Below are 7,461 nucleotides of genomic sequence, written 5' to 3' on the forward strand. Positions count from 1 at the left end.
AAAGAAGACTATATGCAGTTCTCTTTTGATAAGATGTTGACTCAAACTGTCGTCGATTTGAGTTATATGTGAAACCACGAACTGCTGTTACTGTGATTAACATAACAAAATGTACTGTATGATTTTTACAATTGCAAGATAATAAACTCTTTGGAAATTTACTTGTTTTGACTTGTATACTTGTAAATACGCCCTTCCGTATACGTATAGTTGAAGGGTAATGGCAACTGTTACGTCCTCAGAACTTTTCTTGGAACATTCAAAAGTAATACAATAAATTCAATATTTATTTATCAATTTGAAATCAAATAAAAAGTGCAGTCGAGCAATGATACACCCCATAGTATACAATTAGTTTTCCCAAACCTTCTTATTTTTCATGTTTAGTTTAAGGGACATATATGAAATTAAACTAGTTAACTAGTTTTATCTATAAAGATCACGTCAAGTTGTATAAGATAATTTGTGAAATTTCTTCCTTCGTGGTTGCGTGGTGTAATGGTATATAAATAAATAAATTGCTAATCTATGTTGTCTTTATTTACATAATTCATTGTATTTAAAGTGCATCGCAAATTGATAGTTTGATATGATCATTAGAAAATAATATATATGTAATATAAGTAAGATAGAAAAACCACTCTTAAAAGCGAAACTTATTTAAAGTAAAACACAACAACTACACCAACAACAACCACAATAATAACGACAAATATACACACGATAATCCGTACTTAAATAAGATAACAACACAACATCAATACTAATAAGTGACACAATATACTAGTAACAATAATTAATAGTCTTCCGATCTACTAGCCAAGCCAGTTCGAGTGTTGGATCAAAACACCTAACTGTCGACGTCAAGTAAATGAAGAAGAAGAGCTGTCACAATATTCTGGAAAACGAAATCTAAAATACAGAAACTTTTTTAATATCTCGAAAACCTGACATTTGAACACGGGGAAAATAATTTGTCCTCGTGTTCTAGTAGACATAGACGTGTTATTCTTATCATTTATTTATTTGCATGCTGTACAAAACTGTTTTTTACAGTTAATGGCGACTAAAAAATCGTTTTTTTTTAATTTACAATTTGTGTAAAAAAAGTTAAAGCTATACAAAATAAGGTGACCGACTTAATATATTCTCTCCCAATACATAAAACAAAGAAACAAGTATTATTCTAGTGTTTCCATTGTTTAGCAATTAGCAGTTTTATGTTTTAGCATTACGGGCTCTCAATCTTTCGACAAGAGTTCGCTTTTTAAATCGTCAAACACTAACGATTTTATCATGGACAGCGCTAAACAAAATTACAGAGGGTAATATATCAATGTTAAAAAGTAAGTCTTTCCCTGTACAATAATACCTGAATATTTTATTATTAAAACAACATGAAATGATGTTTTTCTAATGTTTGCTACTGTAATATACGTCCGCCTGGAAATGTAGTTCTCATAAACGACCGGGATGTCTGCCAATACGCAGAGAAAACAGAACGACTAACGTGAAAATGACGTGATTGCACGTTCAGACTTTTGTAAATCGCGTGTCTGTCTTCGACTCATTTTTTCCGTGTTGTCTGTTGAAGTTCTTTGGGTGTCAATTGGAAAACCACGTGCAGGCAGGTACCAGGTATGAAATCTCATTCTCATTCACCTCATTTAAAAACGAACATCTTCAAATGTTGAGCATTTTCTGTCACATGAAATATGGAAGTACTTTAATTTTCCCTACACACCGGGTTCCTCCAGAAATTACGACAATAAAACAAACTTCTGCTACCACTTCTGCTGCTATAACTACAATAACTGCTATTACTGCAACTACTACTGTTTCTTTAACTGTTAGTTCTACTGCTAGTATAACTGCTTCTGCTGCTGCTTCTGCTGCTGCTGCTGCTGCTGCTGCTACTACTGCTAGTATTTTTGCCATTCCGGAAATATTATTCCCCATTCGGCGCCCCGAAATGTTATTATATATATTATTATATTACATGTTATACATATTATATATGTTTGCTAAAATGAAGCTAGTCTGTATGTTTTTATAAACATTCAATGAAAATTATCCTTAATTTTCACTGTTATTTTTCACTGTTTGAAACAATGAAATATCAGTTTTAATTTACTGATATTTCAATATAAACCATCGGAAAGCATAAAATAAACTCCCATCTAATATGCAATTTGATCGTATTCTCTTATCCCTGCAGATAAACCCGAATACTGTATTAGTGGTGTACTTATTCGCTTTTCGCTACAGATAACACAATGTGTTCTGAACGCCACTCTGATACTGAAGGCCTCAACGGTTCCATGGTGTAATGGTTAGCACTCAGGACTCTGAATCCTGCAATCCGAGTTCAAATCTCGGTGGAACCTCAGATTTTTACCCACGTTTTATTCTTACCACAGTTTTAAGTCAACGCACAATACATCTTTTCATCTTTCAAGTTACTGTCCTCGGTTTATATCTAAGTGAAAGCACTATTGATTGGTGAATAAAAGCTATCCATCTCGCAACGGATCCTAATTATAAAACCGTTAAACTTGATATAATTTGGGTGATGAATATAAGTCACAGTATACTAAATAATCGTTTCATGTAGGGCTGTACTCTCTAAAAAAATATCACAGTTGACTCGAAGGCATGTTTTACACTTTAAACTGTTCTTTGGGTTTTATCATTTTGAGAAAGTGGTAGGGCATGAATAGGTGTTCACTACTGAATCCCTGAAATATGATAAACATCATGACTATAGTAAAGCATTACACTGAAAAAGGTTACATGCCACTACAAAACGGTCGGAAAAAATGCAAAAACAGTCGTTTTTTATTTGTGTCGAGTTCTTTCTTGGTTTGAACATGACTTTTTTTCGCATAAATCGATTTCGCTTCGAATGGCCTTTAAGGAATGGTATGGTTATGTGGGTTTCTATGTGCAAAGTGTTGCATTTATTTTCGCTTAAAGTTGTCGCTTGTACATTGAATTATATAGAGAAACTATTTAGTATATTATGACCTAAACAAGAGACTTTCAAATACGTCGTAAACATCGTATTTCATACCATGGCATTTTATCTAATGGTTACCAACCGGTATTCTACAATCTGATAAGAGATGGTGTTTTCAAGATTATAATATATTAACCATTTTCACGTGTGGTTTAAAGTCAAACACAATCATTTCGATGTAATTATTTAAATTTGTAGCATAAATGATTTCACTAGCATATTATATAGTGTAAGCCACGAGACTTAAAACGTGAATGTTAAAAACAAGCATTAATTCACGTGTATAAGTCATTAATTTAACATTCTTTTTTGATAATGCGTTGCTGTCTTCATATACACAAGACATTAACATTCAGTTAAATCTCGTTAAGACTCGTAGGAGCATTTCCGCTATCGTATTAAAAACCCACAACAGCAAAGTTTTTGCTTTCATCGCTGCTGTTGTGGGGTTTTTTCATTTTCTAAGATACTTTATGAAAAACCAGAGGCTCTTCGTTGAAAAAGTTAACATCGAAAATATGTTTTGCATTAAATGAGTAAGATTCCGCAATTTTCGGAGTAAGGCTAAAGCAGCCATTCATTGAAGATTTATGCCGTCATAGAATGAATAATGTTGAAATCTTATTATATTGAGTATTTAGTACCGTGTGGCGTCTTCTTTGTTTTACTTAGCTGTTTATGCCTAGATGTGTATCTTTGTAAAATCAGTAGTCCGGGTATGGCACTTATAAAAAATATATCTGCTCTTTTCGACTAGACCTTTCGAAAGAAAGATTACATAAGATATCTATTAAACAACAATTCATTGATTTTTTTTATCTAATTGGCAAAGTCCGAACAGCGTGGGTTGCATTTAGGTATCCGGAAAAGCGCCACCCCCCCCCCCCCCTCCGGAGAACTGCCCCCCCCCCCCCCCGGAGAAATGCCCCCTTATTTTAAATGGGGCGGAGAGGTGCCCTCACATCAAATCTTTATGGGCGGAGAACTGCCCGCATCATTATCACACCTTTTTATCGCAAACAGTTACTCAAACATAAATGGTTTCCGATGAGAAGTAAAATGCAAATGGTGAGCAATATTTTACTTATGGCGAGTACGTAATGAAAACAATACTTACGGGTAATTTTACGTTATACCCGTACACATTTTATACGGTAACAATGTAATTTCAGCACAAGTATATTTCCATTTATCGTACGCATAACTGTACATGAATGTCATGTAAAAGTCGTGTTTTAATAAGAGCGCGAAACATAGTCGGGTCCACGCAGGAAACGCGTGCATGTCATTACAGAACATGTGTCGTAACTAAATATAGGCGTGCAACTGAGTACATATACCGCTGAAGTACTCATGAAAGAAAAAATTAATCGGAATTAATGTTCTCAACAAGATAGAATTGAAATAGCGAAAAACAAAATACGTTAATTTACGAATAAAATTTATTTTGCCACGTTTTACAATATCTAGGACATCATTCACAAGTGATGGCTAAAATGAAAACATCAAATGAGATTGTCGGAAGTGACAGTTCCCTTGCAGTTCTCACTTCGTCGCTGAGAACATTCCCATCGAATCGTCGACTTGGTTTCCTTGTATTTTGTGTACGAGAATCCTTCATAGCATAACTTAGCAGCGCCTCTCTGACTTCTAATGAACTCCATAATTGATGAAATGGTTAGAGTGATTTGACAGTCTATGTTGCATTTTATACATTTGACGGAAAACAGTTTGCATTTTGAGCAAAGCGTGTCATGCATTTTCAAAATCAAAATCGGTTTCAGTTTGCTTTAATTTGCAGCTAATTAGACAGGCTGCGAACGTGTTACCGTTAACGATAAGCACCGCGATCTTTTAATCTTTTAATTGGTAGACCGGGCGGACATTAATTGTTGAGCACTTGTTACCTTTGAAGAAAGCCGCATACGTGTTTATTATATTGAACCGTCGAAATCCGTTATTGGAGAAATTAACAAATAAATTATTGTTTTCAGCTTGCATAAGGATTTAATAAATTGCATACTAATTGTTTATTTTACTGACGGGGAAAATATCAAATAATTAAGCCGCGATAACTTTTTAATAGCAAAAAGGGGAAAATCACGTTATTATCAATATGGCAACGTCGATGCCGATGCAGGTATTATCTGCTGTTTTATACCTTTTATTAATTGCATAAATTTCGCTTACTGTCTAACCATATTAGCAAGAAAGTTATTGGCGTTTTTTTGTCATTGTAATACAAGATCTATATATCGACTTTACTCGCCGCGCAATTTCTTTATTTAGGGGGCACTTCTCCGGGTCTTCAATTCTGACAGGAGGGCACTTCTCCGCCCCCTATTTTTCAGTGGGAGGGCAGTTCTCCGCCCACCAAAAAAAACAGTGAGGGGGCAGTTCTCCGCCCATTAAAAAACAGTGAGGGGGCAGTTCTCCGGGGGGGGCACTTATCCTAGAGCCTTGCATTTGCGTTGACCTTTCTATCACTAGATAACACTATGTAAGGTAAATGCAGCTGTAACGAAGGATGCTGTACCTATATCAATATATTCATATTGGAAATGAATACTTGTTAAACATAGGTCATGCCGTGCATCGCGTTCTTTTATAGTTGAATAGTTGTAAAACGATAATGTTGTATATTTTTACGTTTAATTAATATATATGTTCTGTCTAATAATTTGGTAAGATTAAAGATATAAAATATACGAAGTTGTGTGAGATACAATATTTATTTTAAGAGTACCCTTTTAAAAGCAAGGCACCATTTACATGCTAATTTTTATTACTCCGTGAATTAAATAACTAACAATAGGCCCGTGTCTAGTCTAGCACTTGCTTCGACACGTGAAATTTAGCACCACTCGTTAATTGGACATGGCTAATTTCACACCTTCCTAGCCCGCACTAAGGACACGTTCAGGATTAACAGGGGTTTATCCGTAGTTTTATATTTAAATTTAATTGGCACTTTTTATTGACACCTTATTGACTTTAATAATTGCAATGTCCCCTTTTACCAACTGGACTAGTACTCGAGTCGTGCGGAATAAAAGGAAAAGGCAAATTTGAAACATGGCATAGTTTAATCCACTGCAATATAAGCAAGCAAAAAAATTTATCATTAGCATAGTTACCACCGTTCAAACAAAAACTTCGATCATGTCTGTCCATACAAACATTAGTGTCCAGCTGAAGACCGCTGAGCGCCACTTCCGGTAAGCCTGTCAGCAAGTGATGATAATCAGCCGTCAGGTGGAGGAGGTGACCCGTCGGTACTATGGCGTCGATAGAACAGGCGACACAATCTCCCGTTACAACATCCGGTTGCGTCTTTCTATTCTTGATGGCGTCAGAAACATGTACTATGAATTCGCCGCTAAGAAAGCGGCCGAGATAGTAGAGCTGCAGCAACGCGTTCTTGATGTCATCAGCCACAGTGACGTCTTACTCGACGGGAGTGATTCTCAGATGTCAGCCGATGACATCTCTGTAACTTAGGAGACTTCGGTTTCTGGTAGTGAATCCGGCTGCTTCGAACTGTGCGACTGAGAGCGTCTTCATTCAACAATATTGACGAGTTGCATCGCGTTACTGATGTAATCAAACACCAAGAGTTACCCTCGACGTGGATGATTCGGATTACCTTTGAAATGTACGCAACATCGGTGATTAGACATACCGGAAGCGACTACGACTACAGCTCGAACTGTCCGACAGGGCGTCTGCGTTGCACTTCATGGCCAGACACTAATTTGCATATTCTCTTCGTCAGCGTCTGATATTGAAATGCGGATTGAGCAATATGTCCACATAAAGAAGACTACATGCAGTTCTCTATTGATAAAATGTCGACTCAAACTGTGGTCGTGTTATATGTGAAACCACGAACTGCTGTTACTGTAATTAATGTAACAAAATGTACTGTATGATTTTTACAATTGCGAGATAATAAACTCTTTGGAAGTGTACTTTTTTGACTTGCATACTTAGAGTGAATACGCCCTTCCGTATACGTATAGTTGAAGGATTATGGCAACTGTTACGTCCTCAGAACTTTTCTTGGAACATTCAGAAGTAATACAATAAATTAAATATTTATTTATCGATTTGAAATAAAATAAAATTATACAATTAGTTTTCCCAAAGCTTGTTATTTTCCATGTTTTGTTTAAGGGACATATATGAAATTAAACTATTCCTTCGTGGTTGCGTGGTGTAATGCTAAATGGTATGAAAATAAATAAATTGCTCGTATATTTTGCCTTTATTTACATAATGCATTGTATTTTAAGTGCATCGCAAATTGATATCTAATAATATATATGTAAGATAGAAAAAAAACACTCTAATAAAAGCGAAACTTATTTAATGTAAAACACAACAATTACAACAACAACCACAATAATAACGACAAATATACACACGATAATCCGTACTAA

The 7,461-nt window shown here is 35.4% G+C and overlaps 1 non-coding gene across 1 annotated transcript; it reads left to right on the plus strand.

Annotated features, from left to right (window-relative positions):
• Window positions 1-2,315: 2,315 nt before the first annotated feature.
• Window positions 2,316-2,387, plus strand: Trnaq-cug (transfer RNA glutamine (anticodon CUG)). Its single transcript has one exon. It is a non-coding gene; the product is annotated as a tRNA-Gln (tRNA).
• The last annotated feature ends 5,074 nt before the right edge of the window (window positions 2,388-7,461 follow it).

Source organism: Dreissena polymorpha, chromosome 14 (genome assembly GCF_020536995.1).
Source record: "Dreissena polymorpha isolate Duluth1 chromosome 14, UMN_Dpol_1.0, whole genome shotgun sequence".
In the NCBI taxonomy this organism is placed as follows: domain Eukaryota; kingdom Metazoa; phylum Mollusca; class Bivalvia; order Myida; family Dreissenidae; genus Dreissena; species Dreissena polymorpha.